At 45.3% G+C, this 16963-nt stretch overlaps 1 protein-coding gene across 2 annotated transcripts in view; it reads left to right on the top strand.

Moving 5' to 3' along the window:
* The window catches only part of RAP1B (RAP1B, member of RAS oncogene family), an 81823-nt gene that overhangs the window by 31460 nt on the left and 33400 nt on the right, over window positions 1-16963 (top strand). The window contains exon 1 of one of the 2 annotated variants that reach the window (XM_015405717.1): window positions 2501-2614. The exons of the other annotated variant lie outside the window; for it this stretch is intronic. The gene's annotated coding sequence lies outside the window, so the exon portion shown is untranslated. Of the gene's footprint in view, window positions 1-2500; window positions 2615-16963 lie in introns of those variants that run through there. 2 annotated transcript variants of the gene reach the window in all.

Here is a 16963-nt window from a genome sequence, read left to right as displayed (position 1 = left end):
CCTTCCCCTTCCTCCCCAGAGGAAGAAGGGGAAGGAGCCCTCAGCCAATTAAAGGATGGCCTCCTTTCTCTCCGCTGAAGCAGGAAATAGGAGAGACTGGCCAAAAGGAGCTGCTATGTAAGAAACAGGAAGTAGCACAGAGTCCATGCTCTCAGGCCAGATTGGAGCCCTGCAAGGGCTGGATCCGGCCCAGGGGCCATATGTTCGACACCCCTGCTCTAGAGACCAAGGCTACCAATATAGTGGAAAGGGGTGGGCTCACGACTTTAATGCTACTATTTTTCACTCATGAGGTTGAATTTCTGCTCACAACACTCTGGAGCATATAGGAAACACTCCCCCCCCAGTAAGAAGTGGGGGGAGCCAAAGGGACGAAATGGCTTGCATTAAAATGGCTTTTGCAAGATCTCTCCCACTTCTATTCTGCTTGCCTTGGGAAGCCACTACCAGCAGAAAGGAGAGAGGGAAGATCCATGATCTTCACAAACTGAACTGATTCGTGAATCGGGCGAGGTTCATTCCGGTTCATGGTTTGTGTTACCTCACAAACTACGAACCAGGATGAACCTCCATTTTCCTGGTTCGTGCCCATCCCTAGTGTAGTGGTTAAGAGTGGTAGACTCTAATCTGGAGAATTGGGTTTGATTCCCCACTTAACCACATGAAGCCTGCTGGGTGACCTTGGGCCAGTCACAGTTCTCTCAGAACTCTCTCAGCCCCACCTATCTCACAAGGTACCTGTTGGGGGAAAAGGTAGAGGAGATTGTAAACCACTTTGAGACTACTTGGATTAGAGAAAAGTGGGGTATAAAAACCAACTCCTGTTCTCCTTCATTTAATGTAATGTTATCTCCTCGCTATGGAAAGCTTCATATATCCATTTCCACACTCCAAGATCTGTTGGCAATCCTGCTTGTCAACCACATCTACCCTAGCCCTTGCTCACATTTCAGAAGTGGCAAAGCAGGGAAGAAGAGCACTGTTATCTCACAGATACCACAGCACTTCTGTCTGTAATCTAACAAATTTTGTGTGTCATTGTGTATACCCCAATACACATACAAGTGTATTTAGGAATGGCCTTATTTTCATCCCACCTGTCCACACTTTATGTTGTCAAAGGAGGGGGGGATGGACATTAATTCCAGACCACCTTTAAACCAAGTGCAGGGATCAGAAAAGTCTGTGCCTGTCTAGGTTGAATCAGTAAATGGAAGAGAATGGAGCAGATACATGTAGACAGCAATATCATCAGTTTATTACTGCTTTGAGCTAAACACAAAGGTGAGGGAGTTATGCAGAAGTCATTCAAAACCACAAGGAATTTTAGGGAAATGTAACTTTTGCTAGAATGTGCTTTTCTTTCTCCACACCCCTTCTCTTTCCTAGATGCGTTGTCATTTTGCAACTTCCTGTCAGTTACACATCAGCTCTTTGATACAGTTAAAATTAGTCAAAATTAAGTCATATTGAAACTAATGGAATGCCTTCAATGAGATTTAGTCACAACTAACTTTTGCTGGATATCTAGGGGTTGATGCCATCTATTTTAAGTAGTGTTCAACACTTATTAATGTGGGAGGGGTGAGGTTAAAGGAGGATAAAAGGCTCACACCACAATCTGAAACCGAATTAGCTCATAATTCTACACAGAACCAGGTTGCACATCATTATTTTAGATGCAAAAAAGGGTGTCTTTTCCTCTCCCTGTGATTTAAAAGGAAAGAACGGCTGATCTATTGTTGCAAAGAGTTTTGTACAGGCTTGCTGCCCCTATGGAAGGCTATACAAGGAATGGCATCCAAGAACTGGATGCTGACATATGCTTAGCAATACTGGGTGGGGACGCTGGAAGAACATAGCTGTGGGAATTAACCTTGTTCAGCCTTATGAAATACGATAACGGACCAAGCCTTAACTAAAACAGCTATTCATTATCGATAGCCTGATCCAACATGTTTTATTTGCAAATAAGCCCCATCAACTTCAAGTCTCTCTCTCTTTCATAAAGTATCCTCAGAATCACAATTTTAACACTTGGATCTGTTGACGTGAGCTCTGACCCACGAAAGCTTATGCTGGACTGCGTTTTCTTAATCTTTAAGGGTGACGTGCCACTTGACTGCTGTGTAATCTTTAAAACACTATCACTAAAGGGGGGGGGTGACTCTTCCCCTGCACCATATCCGCCCCCAGCTATCGTACTGAGATGTGGTGCGCGCCTTTGTGAGTTACTTCCTTCTCTTTTCTCGCGGACAGCATCTCCGAGCTACTTTTCTGTACGGTCTGCGGCAGGATGGGGCCCTGCATAAGGTGGGGGGAGGGGGTGGGGGAGGGAAGGAAGGCTGCAGTGTCTCCAGACTGAGCCGCGCGCCTGCGCGTAGCGAGCAGAGTGGAGAGGTTAACCCCCCCACACACACACTCCCCTCCCCTCCCCTCCCGCCGGACTGAGCAAAGGAAACCAGAGCGAGGCTGGGCGTGCAGCGTCACGGCGACGGCTGCAAGCCTCGCCCAGCCAGAGGCAGCGAAAGTGGGAGGGCGTGTGTGTGGAGCGGGGTTCGGCCCGGGAGGAGGCGACGGACGGGCGGGCTGAGGGGAGCGGCAGCGCAGTCCGGTAGGTAGAAGCGGCCCTGGCAGGGGAGGCGGGCAGCTGGGCCCGGCGTGGGGTGTGGGGGAAGCAAGCAAGGAAGCAAGGAGCGGCTGTGCGGCGCGGGCGCTGCCACGGCGCGGGGCGGGTGGTGGCTGCGGCGGCGAGGGTCTCCGGACACAGGTGGCTCGGCGGCGGCTACAGCCTCGGGAGGCGGCGAGGGGGCCCGAGAGGGAGGCGGCGGCGGCGGCGATGTGGGAGGCGGTGCCCCGCAGACGGGACGAGGCTCTCGAACATGGCGGAGGCGGAACGGAGCGCGGCCGCTCCCCTCCGTGGAAAGAAGCCGGGCTACCCAGAGGAGCCGCTCCAGCGCCCCCCTCCCGCTCCGTGGCCGCCTCCCGGGGAGAAGTTGGAGCGGGAGGGGGAAAGTTAGAGCCCCTTTGCCGCAGCCGCCCGCACTTGGGACTCGCCCGGGAGGGGAAGGGGGGGGGTGTCGGGAAAGCCCTCCCGCCCTGAAGAAAGTTCTCGCCGGCCAGCCGGCTGGACTCCAGCGGCGTCGGCCTCTGTGGGGAGCCGCAGCCCCGCCTAGTCCGGCTGGATCGAAGCTGCTCACTGTTTCCATTCTCCGCCCCAGCGGGAAGCTGGGCGGCCGCTCTTCGGGCTGCGATAGGCCTCTTCCGCTTCCCAGTCTCCTGCCAGCATCTGTTTCTGGCCCCTGAAGAACGAACAACGTCGGATCAGCCTCCTGGTCAGAGGAAGCGCCCCCCCCCCCCCGGTTGACCGGGCTGCATTTTTCTGTAGCAGCCAGGTCGGATTTGGGCGAAGCTCTGGGGAAAGTACGCACGTTGAAAGAGTTGATTAGCGAGTACTATATTGATTACAGACTTGGTTAGAGGTGTTTGTCCCCTTGAGGCATTGAGACCAAAACAGGGCAAATAAAAGAGAAAAAAAGAATAAAGGTTATTATGCAGTCAACGGACATTTAGGATACAGTCTTTAAGAAAGCTTAGAAAGACCTCTGACGCTAATACACAAATTTAACTTTCTCGATTAGTTCATTGCTTGGAAATAGACTCTGCTCTGTGACTGCTGCATTGTGCTTGGGTTAGCTTAATTTAGTGGTTAACTTTTCAAAGTAGCAGTCTTTGTTAGATGCCACCCACTAAGTAATCGTGCTTCTGACCTGTTGTGGGTTTTAAGTGTCTGTCTTGCTTGCCTGCTGCTGATGTTCCTTTCTTCAGCTTTTTGCTTTTACCTTTGAGTGGCTGTACAGTTTCTAGTTGACCTACCCTACTTCAATATTTGAGTAACTTCCTATCTGAGAAACTGAATCCAGACAAGACTGAAGTAATGGTCTTCTGAACTTGGCGGTGGAATCAGAAATCCAGTCTCCTGTCACTTCAGTATTGTGGCCTTGTGGTGCTCCTGAAACTAGCACTCTGTCTAGAAAGTCAGGACACAGTCATGCTGAGAAATGTTGTTTCCCAATTCTGTGTCTCAGTTTCAAGGTCTGAATTAATCATTTGGGCTTTCATAGCCCCGGGGTTTGGGTTTTCTCATGCTCCCTAAGTGGGGTTATCTTTGAAGGCAGTTCAGAGGATAGAGCAGCAGCTATGCCTGCTGCATAACTTTCCTGTACTCTTCTGGGCATATTTTTTTGTTGACTGGGGTCTATAAAGTTCTGAATAGCTTGAGCTGTAAGTAGCAAACTACTTTTTTATCCAAGTTTGACAAGCAAAAGAAGTCCCTAGCAGTAACTTGTGTGTACCAAATTTGATTGTGATTTATGATTGTCCTAAACAAAAGGGCCTTCCCCTGAGGATACATCAAAACCTAGATATTTTGCAGAAGCCATGAAAGACTTATGAAGTGAGGCTAAGTTAGTAGGCAGTTGTAAGTTTTAAAAAAAAACCCACAGATGTGATAATTACTTACCCCAGAGGCAGGATACTATTTCAGACAAGGGAAGCTTAAGAATATTTTCATTAACTTTACCCAACCATCTTTCTGGAAAGATAAAATAGGTTTTAAATTCCCTTGATAAGGTGATACATATTGATAGTGGATCTAGCACTGCTGCTATAGTGGGCTCTACAGTATTTTATATTGCAGACTCTTTATGTATCCTTTGGAGTTTGAGAAGATCATTTACAATGTGGTTTCAGGCCTGGCAGTGGGACTGAAACACCCTTAATCACCCTGGTAGATGACAAAGGGAGTGCAACTCTGTTTGTCCTGGACCTCTCGGCGGCTTTGTGTACCATCAGTCATGGTATCCTTCTAGACTGCCTTTCCAGGCTGGGATTAGGAGACATTGTTTTGTGGTGGTTTCAGTCCTAGCTGGAGGGGAGGTTTCAAAAGGTGATGTTGGGAGACTGCTGCTCAGCGAATAGGCCTTTGGCTTGTGAGGTCCCATAAGGTTCCATCTTGTCCCCTATGCTCTTTAACACCTACATGAAACCACTGGGCGAGATCATCTGATCCCAGGGAGGCTATAAAAACTTTGAATTCGTACCTGGATACAGTTTGGGAGTTGATGTTGGGATTAAGCTTCAGTTTATTAACCCACATGACAGAAGCGCTGCTGGTGAGCAGAAGGTCTGATCCAGGATTTAGGGCGTCACCCATTCTGGATGGGGCTGCACTCCCCTTGAAGGAATGGGCTCCTAGTCTCTGGACTCATGTTTACTGCTGTATAAGCAGGCGGCAGGTGTGGCCAAAAGAGCCTTTTACCAACTTTGACTGGTTAGCCAGCTGTCGCCTTTTCTAGAAAGAAAAGATCTAGCTACTCTGTACTGTGGTGGCGCATGCCCTGGTTAAATCTAGATTAGATTACTGCAGTTCGCCGTACTTGGGGCTACCCTTGAAAAGTGTTTGGAAACTTCAATTGGTACAGAATGCTGCAGCCAGGATACTGAATGAAGTGGGTCATAGGCAGTGTTCCCTCTAAACTGAGCTAGTGTGAGCTAGCTCACAGTTTTTTTAGCATCCAGCTCATACATCTTTGTCTTAGCTCAGGAAGGATGGCTCCAGAGCAGACTAATTTATGCAGTAACCAAATCATTTGCTCATGACTTTAATGCCAGTAGCTCACAAAATAGAATTTTTGCTCACAAGACTCCACAGCTTAGAGGGAGCATTGGTCATAGGGACTCCAGTCTTGCCCCATCTACAGTAGGTCCCAGTCTGTTTCTAGGCACAATTCAAGGTGCTGACATAAAGGTCTATAAGGTTTGGGACCAGCATCCTTGCAGGTCGCCTACTCCTTTATGAACCTACCCAGCCACAATGGTCATCTTTGGAGGCTCCGCTTCAGGTGCCCCTGCCTTTAGAGGTAAGGTATAGGGCAGCTCAGTAGAGGACCTTCTTGGTTGTGGTGCCAAATGCTGGAGCTCTCTTCCCGGACAAACGCGTGAATCCCTTTCTGTTGCCATCTTACATCAGTAGGTAAAGACATTTTTGTTTAGCTTGGCTCCTTCATGCAGTGTTTTAATAATTGTTTTTGTATGTATGAATTGTTCTAAGGATGCGTTTTTTGTTGGTTTTAAATGTATGATTTTATTTTGCAGGTTTTAATTTTGTTAGCAACCTTGGTGGCCCTTATAAGGGCAGAAAGGCAGGGCATAACTTTTATTTAAAAAAAGATTTAAAGTGCTACAAAATGGTCAGAATAAATTCATTCTTAAAGTCCTCTTCCTCATGTATGGTTTTCCAGTTGTATATTTGAAAGTTAGCAGGTACTTTGGGTCAGTATAGCTGTGTTGTATTGATGACAACAAAACCCAATATCAGATCAGAGAGAAAGCATCTCTGCTGGCTGTGTATGTCAGGCATCCAGATCTCTTCTGAAGAGAGAATATTTGAATTCTTGTAATTGCCTAGAAGCATAGCAGCATCAATTTTATTCTTCTGAATGCTTTAAGGAGGCTTTGTTCAATATTGCCAAGTGGCCTCAAAATTAATGCATAGTTCTAAACATAACTTCATTCATGTAGGTCATGTATGTTCTCCATGACTTCATGGGTTATAATGTAAGTGAGCTTTAGAAATAGACATTTTACTGCTTTGTTTAATAATTAATTGTATGGTTTGTAGTCCACTAGGCCAGTGTTATCTCATTGCCGTCATGAGAGAACACTTTCCTGGTTTTGATAAAGTATGGTCAACAGCCCCGTAGCTAGGCAATTTTCTGTGGAGGGGCAAAAATGGGTACCCCTGCTCCTTCTCTTCCCCCAAAGACAAGCCCCCCACCCCGACGGCCGCACATCCACCTGCCTGGCCAGCCTTAACAATGGGCTGCTCTGTAGGAAGGCCACCTTGACCTCCCGCAGCTCGGCCTGCAGGCGTCTCTTCCACCCTTGGGCTTCACCACAGTTGCCTGGTGCCATTGGCGGGCTGCATCCCTTGGTCTGCTTGGTGTCCATGCCGCAGCACAAACCCTCCGTCCATCGGCACTCAGGCTGAGGCAGAGCTCGCCTTCAGGAGGACCCGCTGGGCCACAGCTCCAGGGACTGCCCTGGCCGCGGGATCCCTGACGTGGGGGGTAGGCTGAGCGAGCCCTCTAGCTGGTGGCAGGGGCAGATTAGGGAGGGGGCATTGCCCCATGAGCCCCTGGGGGACTACAGGCCTGATGGTCAAAAGGTTTTAACTTGGGGTAGTATTTGCTAAAACATTTCAGTGCCTTGATCTCTTAATCTTGACAGTTCTTCTGTAATCTTTGTTCCAAGGTTAACAAATGAATTGAATCTTTAGCTTGTAAAACAAGAAGGCAAATCACATGAAACTAAGAGCAAAAAAATTAGGAAGTCACTGAGAGATGACTGGCATGTCATCTTGGGGAGCAACTGAATGGCATTCCAGTCAAATCATATGTTTAAGACAGCCACATTAGTTTATGTGTCTGCTGCATATAGAAGATGGAGAGTGGGGTAGCAATCGAATGTTTGCATCAAAAGGGAAATCCAGATGAGGACAGCATTTTTGATCTGGAGAAGTCCTCTGTAACAACCCATAAGGCATGCTTATCGTAATGCAAAGAAGATTTTTGTAATTTTTGTGCAGGTACCCTGAGAATTGAGAAGTGACTATGACTATACTTTGCTGTCTTCCAAAGGATGGTGGATTCTTCTTTTTTCATGCTGAAAAAGAAATCTTAGAAGTAGGACCTTTAGTATTAAGCTTGTCTGTTTGGTGTAGCCAGTTTGGTGTAGTGGTTAAGTGTGCGGACTCTAATCTGGGAGAACCGGGTTTGATTCCCCACTCCTCCACTTGCACCTGCTGATGTGACCTTGGGTCAGTCACAAGCTCTGGCACAGCTGTCCTTGAAAAAGGGTAGTTTGTGTCAGAGTTCTCTCAGCCCCACCCACCTCACAGGGTGTCTGTTGTGGGGAGGGGAAGGGAGAGGAGTTTGTAAGCCGCTCTGAGACACCTTTGGGTAGTGAAGGGCGGGGTATAAATCCAATCTCTTCTTCTTCTTCTTCTTCTTATGAGTGATCAGCTCAGTGACACTTCTGCCCTCAACATTTGCTTTATGATAGTCACCTTGACCAGAACACTCTTTAATTTCTTACCGTTTCCAGATGAATAAAGAGGATGTTCTGGGGGGAGGGGGGGCAAAGGCTTCTACTTTGACCCTGTGTCATTATTACTGTTGGTTCAGAGGCCTGTCTCTATGAAAAGATGACACAAGTAGAGATATGTAACATATCTGGAAAGTTAGGAGCCGTGAAAAAACTAGAAGTGGAAATATAGGCAATATTTTCCTGTCAAACCAAAACTAGGTTTACTGGTTTAACAAAATTCAATGTATCATTTACAGTACAATCCTAAAAAAAGTTACTCCAATCTATGTCCAGTTTGGTGTAGTGATTAGGAGCAGTGGACTCTAATCTGGAGAACTGGGTTTGATTCCCCACTTCTCCATATGCAGCCAGCTCAGTGACCTTGGGTCAGTCACAGTTCTCTCAGAGCTGTTATCTCAAGACCAGTTCTCTCAGAGCTCTCTCAGCTCACCTACCTCATAGGGTGTCTGTTGTGGGGAGAGGAAGGGAAGGAGATTGTAAACTGCTCTGAGACTCCGAGTGAAAGACAGGGTATAAATCCTCCCCCTCCCCCTCCTAGCAGATGAAAGCTTGGATCCAGACTAGCATTTCTTTTATTTTTATACACACACACACACATTTATTTATTTATTTATTTATTCAATTTATACCCTGCCCTTCCCACGAGGAGGCTCAGGGCGGCTTACATAATTGGTCTATAAATGACCATTAAATTCACATAAAATCAATATAAAATTTCAAATACAGTAAAAACATAAACTCATAAAGTGCTAGTGCTGATACATTGGGTACATAAGATGGCATGCTGGAAATACCTTACAGCCGAACAGTTTGCCACTCAGTGGTCTTCCTGAGCACAGTGGTGGAGGCCAGATGTTAGAACTGTGGGCCGGCTCGTTGGTAATAGTGGGGGTGGCTCCTAGTTGAAAGCCTGGTGGAAGAGCTCCGTCTTGCAGGCACTGCGGAACTGCGCAAGATCCCTCAGGGCCCTGATCTCCAGGAGCTCATTCCACCATTATGGAGCCGCCCTGGCCCTAGTGGTGGCGAGCTTGACATCCTTGGGGCCCAGAAGGGTCAGTCAGTTCTGGGACCCCAACCTCAGTGCTCTCTGGGGTATATATGGGGAAAGGCGGTCCCTCAGGTATGTCGGACCCTGGCCATGTAGAGCTTTAAAGGTAAGCACCTTCCTCTATTGTGTCCTTCAAATAACCCTGCGAGGTAGGTTAGGATGAAGGAAAATGAGTTGCCCAAGGTTACCCAATAAGCTTTGTTGCAACTTGGCATTTAAGCACTGAAATCCCTGATCATAGTCCGACATTCTAACCACTCAAACATACTGGCTTTGGGAATTTTTTCACATGAGCGTCTTTTGAAATTCTTGATATATGATTTGTACAACATTCATAGAAACATCCAGATAAAATAGTTAAACTATTAATAATATTAAACGGAAAGATAGTATATATTAATCCCGTTGCAGACAGCAGGTCGCTTCATAAGCAGGGGAGAGAAGTGCGGAGTGGAGGGTGCCGGCTATGATGGAAACTGTTGCTGTCCTCAATCAAAGGCCTGGCAGAGTTCACCAGGATGGGGTCGAGAACAGCCAGATAGCTTTAGGGCTGGGGATCACCAGCAAGTTGTTATCTGGGGAGTGTAGCGCTCTCCCGGGGACATAGCGGAGGAGACAATCCCGTAGATGCAAGGCCTTGTCAGTCAATAGCAAGGCCTTGTCGGTCAATACCAAAACCTTGAACTTGACTTGGTATTTTACTGGAAGCGAGTGTAGCTGGCGCAGCACTGGACAGATATGTGCTGTCCTTGGCGTTCCCGTCAGGACTTGCACCACCGCGTTCTAGATCAGTTAGAGCTTTCCGGATCAGTTTCAAGGGCAGGCCAGCATAAAGCGAGTTGCAGTAGTCTAACCTGGAGGTGACCATTGCGTGGATTACCATGGCTAGTTTGGGGCATGACAGGAAGGAGGCCAATTGCCAACCCTGGTGAAGATGAAAGAACACCAGTTTGGGGATGTGGGTGACCTGGGCCTCCATATTCAAGGAGGAATCCAGAATCACTCCCAAACTCTTGATGAATTGCACTGGTGTCAGTAACGCCCCGTCAAGAGTGGTCAGCCTGTATCCCGACTCTGAAGTTCCCCTCCCCAGCCACAGAATCATGTGGTCTTTACTGGATTCAGTTTCACCCTGCTCTGCTTCAGCCATCCAACCACGGATGCAAGGAAATCCGGTTCCTCTGCAAGAAATGCTTGCATCTGTGGAAAACATCAGTCTGGATTCAAGCCATATTCTTGAAAATATGTTGTATATGTCTACAGTGTACGTAAGCATTATCATTATCTAATGCTGTAGATTGTCTTATAAAAATGTATGCAATTGCATTTTGCTTTGCCTTGAGAAACACTTCATTCGTTCCAAAAGAGAAAAGTTTTCCCCAAATTTCCCAACTTTTCCATTGGAAAAATTGGGGGGGGGGCAATGGTCAGGAGTCCTTTTTATTGTTTTGGGTTTTCACATCTCTAGGCGCAAGGAATATGACAAGGTAGTCATGCAGATAAAAGGAGAGTTTCTCGAAGCAGTCAGCTGGGGTAGATGACATAGAAAGCATAAAAAGGAGTGTTCTGGAACTGAAAGACTTGTTTGAAGGATCTAGAGTTGAAGAAAGATTATTGGATTTGTTGTGGTATCGTACCTGTCAAGTACGTGTAAGAGCTCTATAGCTACTACATAAGTATTAAAGTAATCTTGTTTATACTAGATCCCTTCTAGTGTTCAAGAACCTGCTTGAGCGAACATCTCATCTATATTCAGTTTCCTTTACAGCAGGGGGCTTTGCTGCCTGAGGACTTTTGGCCTTATATGACAAGTGTGTGCCCTGGAGCTATTTTGTGGGATCCTGTAGGGGTTTTCTTTATTTGAGGTATGCTTTTTGTTTGTGTCTTCTAACAGTATTAAAGTACAAAAAGGGCTGCATCAGTGATGCATAACAAAGTTTCTCAAAGAAGTAAAAACACACACTGATTTTATTCTGTCCTCTGCCATTAAGTTATCTTTACAATATCTAAGTCTTTTTTTCTGATAGTATTTACTTTCTTGGAATCTACTTGGAACACTGCTCAAGTAATCACAGTGCTAAAATAATGTTTATTTACTTGAACCATTGGTACTTAGATTGTATTATACAAGTACTAATTATGAAAAATCAGGATTTTGTTGTTCAGTCGCACAGTTGAGTCTGACTCTTCGCAGCCCCATGGACCACATCACGTCAGGCCCTCCTGTCTTCCGTCGTGCTCCGGAGTTTGTTTAATTTCATGTTCATTGCATCGATAACACTGTCTAACCATCTCATCCTTTGCCGTCCCCTTCTTCTTTGACCTTCAATCTTTCCCAGCATTAGGATCTTCTCCAGTGAGTGCTCCCTTCTCATTTGGTGGTCAAAGTATTTGAGCTTCAGTATCTGGACTTCCAGGGAACAGTCAGGGTTGATTTCTTTTAGGATTGACTGATTTGATCTCCTTGCAATCCGGGGGACTCTCAAGAGTCTTCTCCAGTACCATAATTCAAAAGCATCTATTCTTCAGAGCTCGGCCTTCCTTATGGTCCCAACTCTTGCAGCCATACGTCTATAAGAGGAGAGTCAAAACAATCTAGGCAAATCAGCTGTCTGATCTTTAAACATAATTTGACAGTCAGGACCTTTGATAGGTGAGGCTATCATAGGGGTGGTGGGATAGGCATCCAGGCTTCTTCCTAGTCAGGCATGTGGGACTATTAGTATATGGATGTCATCTTCTTTGAGACAGTGGCAGAAACTTGCCAAAGAATATTAACTCCAACTAGAACCAGGTGCTGTCCTGTCTCATATTTTTCTCGAAAGGAGTGTCATGATAGGCCTGCATTGTGGTACTATGAAAGGATCTCTGAAAAGAGAGCTCCAAACATGATGACTTTAAAACAGATCCCTTTTTTCCAGCTCTGGGGTTATAGGTCAGACTATTTTTGATTCTCAAAAGGAAGGCACGAATGCATCTAGCCACCAGACTGCTTCTTCACATTGCCAAAACTTTCTACTCCTTCAGTCTTGTTGGCTGACTCTTTCCTTTATGCCCGCCTTGAATTATACCCTCTTCTTTTCACGCTTCAACTGGCTCTTTGATCCCTAGCTCCTTTTTTTTATATGAATGAATCCAGGGGCTAGGCAACGAATGACACTGAATGCAGCATTTTGCATATAGCTTGTAAGCTAGTGCAGTACGGCTAGGAAAGTAATTGGAAATAGTCACTGCCAACATGAGATGCCAACTTCAGATTTTTGGGTGCTAGCCCTGTCCATATGCTATCTGGTGAACTGCAAATGAGCTCAAAACAATTCAGTAATTCCATCTAAGACCTGCTTGTTTTCAGTGGACTTGCATAATCAGTGGCTTCGTTGATTGTAGGCTTAAAGTTCTCTGCAGTTCATAGTGAGGACATATTAAAAAGTCTTTGGGACTGTAATTTCCACAGTAATTACCTAATATAAGACTGAAAGCGACTTGGATAGACTGTGCAAAATGTATATAACGTGCTAAAACTTTCTTTTACATTTTTGCTTATAGATATATTGTTCATCAAAATCATGCATATTTTGGTCATTCCCAGGTTTTGGGACAATAACCAGTTCTACTGTGGTAGATGTTTTGGTACATACCACCCCCTCTGTCTTTCAGTAGTAGTTATTCAAGTTCCTTGTGAATGTATGTGTCTTTTGGTTTAACTCCATGCAAAGCAGAAGGGAAGCAAGTGCTTATGAATTTACAGTAATGTATTTTAAAATAACTGTATATGATGTCACAGACAAAATAACAGGCTGGATCACACAAATCATGAGCAGTAGGGTTCTTGTGGATGCAGACATTTCATATCTTTGGAACCCTCAGAAACCTGATGTGGGAGGAGTCTTGTGGTCAAACTGGCGCAAGACAGAGTGGGCGCAGTAAGGAGGGGAAATTGAGTGAAATTGCTCCACCCCTCATCTGTGCCAATGGAGTCTCTCAAAACTCTTTGGAGAAAATCACTTCCTCTTCTTCCAGCCCCCCCCCCTCCCCCGGTATCCTGAGGCATTTAGTCTATGAGGCTTGCTTGACCAGCAGTATCATCTTTTGGTGAGGTCATGCGACTGCTGGGAAAGGGAGGAAATATAGCTTACCTCAGGAGCTGCGGTGGCTCAGACGCTGAACTGCAGGCTGTGGAAGGTCAGTAGTTCAGCAGTTCGAGACCTGGGTGCCGCATGACGGAGTGAGCTTCTGTCTCCAGTTCCAGCTCCTGCCAACCTAGCAGTTCGAAAGCAAGAAATTGCAAGTAGATAAATAGGTACCAGGGAGGATTGTGGGAAGGTAACAGCCTTGGTGTTTAGTCATGCCGGCCATATGACCACGGAAACGTCTTTGGACAGCGCTGGCTCTTCGGCTTTGAAACGGAGATGAGCACCACAACCCTAGAGTCGGATTCGACTGGCTTTCAAGCAAGGGAACCTTTACCTTTTATAGCTTACATCACAGTTAATAGGATTCACCTTGTGTATTTTGTTTAGTGGCTTTTTAGAGAGAAACAGCAACCAGTTTTACAAATTCCTATATGTCTCTATGGAAGTTTGTTTTAATTTCCAACAAAATAACAGACATAAGCGTTACTAAGGTAATCAAAATTGAGTTCTCTTTATGTCTCTAGTTGGTTATTAGGTTCAAAGGAAACCAAATTTCCATGGGGAAAACAAAACCATCATACTCTCATTTGCTTTCATTAGAGTAGTGTAATGCAGAATTGCAGGATTTGATTGATTGAGCAGCCTTCTTAACCAAGTTTCATGCGTAGGATAGCCCAGCAAGATTTGAACAGCTCCCTTGTCAACATTTCATGTGTTTACCCTGATCTGCATAGCCCAGGCAAGCCCAATCTTGTCAGATTCTTGGAAGCTAAGCAGGATCGACTTTGGCAAATACTTGAATGGGAGACCTCCTTGGAATACCAGCGGCCGGGAGGCGGGGGCAGACTTTATTTAGGCACCTCTCTGAATATCCTCCAGGCCCCCAGTAGGGGTCAGTCATCAGAGGTCGCCATGACTTCCAGGTGCACACACACTCACACACACATGCACATATGAAAAATACAAAAAAAAATACCCATTTCGTATGTGAACAAACATGTGGACAAGGGGGATCCAATAGATATTGTTTACCTTGACTTCCAGAAAGCTTTTGATAAAGTTCCTCGTCAAAGGCTCCTAGGTAAGCTCAAAAATTATGGGATAAAAGAACAAGTCTTTTTATGGATCAATAACTGGCTAATTAATAGAAAACAGAGAGTGAGTATAAATGGGCAATTTTCTCAGTGGAGGGTGGTAAGCAGTGGAGTACCGCAGGGATCAGTACTTGGTCCACTGCTTTTTAACCTGTTCATTAATTATTTGGAGTTGGGAGTAATCAGTGAAGTGGCTAAATTTGCGGATGACGCGAAGTTGTTCAGGGTGGTGAAAACCAGGGAGGATTGTGAGGCACTCCAAAGGGATCTGTCAAGGATGGGCAAGTGGGTGTCAACATGGCAAATGGGGTTCAATGTGGTCAAGTGCAAGGTGATGCACATTGAAGCCAAAAATCCTAAATACACATTGATGGAGTCTGAACTGGCAGAGACTGATCAAGAGAGAGATCTTGGAGTTGTAGTAGATAACTCACTGAAACTGTCGAGACAGTGTGTGACTGCAATAAAAAAGGCCAATGCTATGCTGGGGATTATTAGGAAGGGTATTGAAAACAGATCAGCCAATATCATAATGCCCCTATATAAATCAATGGTGCGACCTCTTTTGGAATACTGTGTGCAGTTCTGGTCACCACACCTTAAAAAGGATATTATAGTTTTGGAAAAAGTGCAGAAAAGGGCAACTCGAATGATAAAAGGGTTGGAACACTTTCTCTATGAGGAAAGGTTAAGGCGCTTAGGGCTCTTTAGCTTGGAGAAATGACGACACACTACTACTGCATCACACTGGCTTTTAGTAGCTTAATAATTTGCCCCTCTTTAGTGCTGCCATAGACTCCCATGGATTGATGCTATTATCAAGCAGTCTAGATGCCTACAGGAGAGCTTGCTTGGGTTTAGTTTACATCTACCTTATTTTTGTCGTATCGGTGGATTTCAGGATTCTGAAAGTGGGGTTGTCGATGCAGGGAGAGGCAATACTTCAGACATCTCAACCAAATAATAGGATAAGATATCTTTCGGAGCAGTTTTTCTGATTGGTCTACTGAATGGCTTACAAAAAGATCCTTGTGCTGAGCAGGTTGCCTTTGCTGTTAAGATCTCAAAATACTCATTTGATTTGTCAGACTCACTGAAATCATTATAACTGATTTTCTCTTTTTTTAAACTATCATCCTTCAGTTATCCTGCTAGCCATTCCTGGATATTTGACTCCAAAGCTGTTTCTAATCAAGGTATAGCACAATTGAGCATCTCTCAACTGTTTCCAGGTACACATAAAAGTGACACATGGACGTAGAATTCACCAAGACTCAAAAGTAGCTTTTGCTTAGAGATGTAAATCTCAGTCTTCTGCTTTGTATTATACATTAACAAAGAGCACAACTTCACATGAATATATAGTGGCCCAAAAGTGAACCAAGCTTTGGTCTGATAACATATTTAAGATGTAGTAACAAAGATCTTCTATTCTTTGAATCTCTTGTATGAGTTTTTGTATGCCAGCAAATATTGTTTATTCAAAGACCAAGATAGAACAGATTATCTGTGTTCTTATGTCTGTGGACTGTTAACCTTTGTATGTAATGCCACATTGAAAGGAAAGTGCTGGAATTTTGAAAGATGATAATTGGCTTGGTTATCTTAACTGTTCAGTGATCTTCTTCCCAGCAGTGCTACCTGTTCCACGCGCAGGGCTAGAGAGACAGGCACAGATCAGGAGTCTCAATGCGTGGATGAGACGATGGTGTAGGGGGGAAGGGTTCGAGTTTGTTAGGCACTGGGATGCTTTTTGGAACAAGAGGGAGCTGTACAAAAGAGACATTCTCCACTTGTCCCGAGAAGGAACCAGGCTGCTGGCGCTTAAAATAAAAAAGGTGGCAGAGAAGTTTTTAAACTGAATATTGGGGGAAAGCCGACAGGAGATGAAGAGTCTCTGGTTCGGGATGGCTCATCTCAAAGAGATGAAGGGGTAGCTGTTACTTTTTTTTACAAGGAAATGGATTAGAATTGTCCACTGAGACTGTGGCTAACAATATGGACTGCCTGGCAAGGTCTCGAGGCAGCAAGAGGAAGGTTGTGGGCTTAACGTGCATGGGAAACTATAGGTGTTTATACACAAATGCTAGAAGTGTCTGAGGTAAAATTGGAATGCTTGGTGTTGGGGGGGGGAATAGACATTGTGGGTATTTCAGAAACTTGGTGGGATGAGGAAAAAAGTGGGATACGGTGATTCCTGGTTATAAATTATATCGGAAGGATGTGGGGGAGGGTTGAAGGTGGGGTAAGTAACGCCCAAGACCTGGTGAGAGATGAGAGAAGTGAGTACACCACTTGGGAACTGTGACCATAATGTGATTAAGTTCAACATTTGTATAAATAGGGAGTTGCCCAAAAAGACTGACACAACCACTTTTAACTTTAAAAGGGGTAACTTCTCTGATATGAGGAGACATGTGAGGAGGAAACTGAAAGGAAAAGTAGAAAGGGTCAAACCCATTGGGGAAGCCTGGAGACTATTTAAAACTACAATCCTAGAAGCTCAGAAAAAATATATA

Source organism: Gekko japonicus, unplaced genomic scaffold, assembly GCF_001447785.1.
Source record: "Gekko japonicus isolate JY-2015 unplaced genomic scaffold, Gekko_japonicus_V1.1 scaffold53, whole genome shotgun sequence".
NCBI lineage: Eukaryota > Metazoa > Chordata > Lepidosauria > Squamata > Gekkonidae > Gekko > Gekko japonicus.
This window is presented reverse-complemented; position numbering and strand designations above follow the sequence as displayed.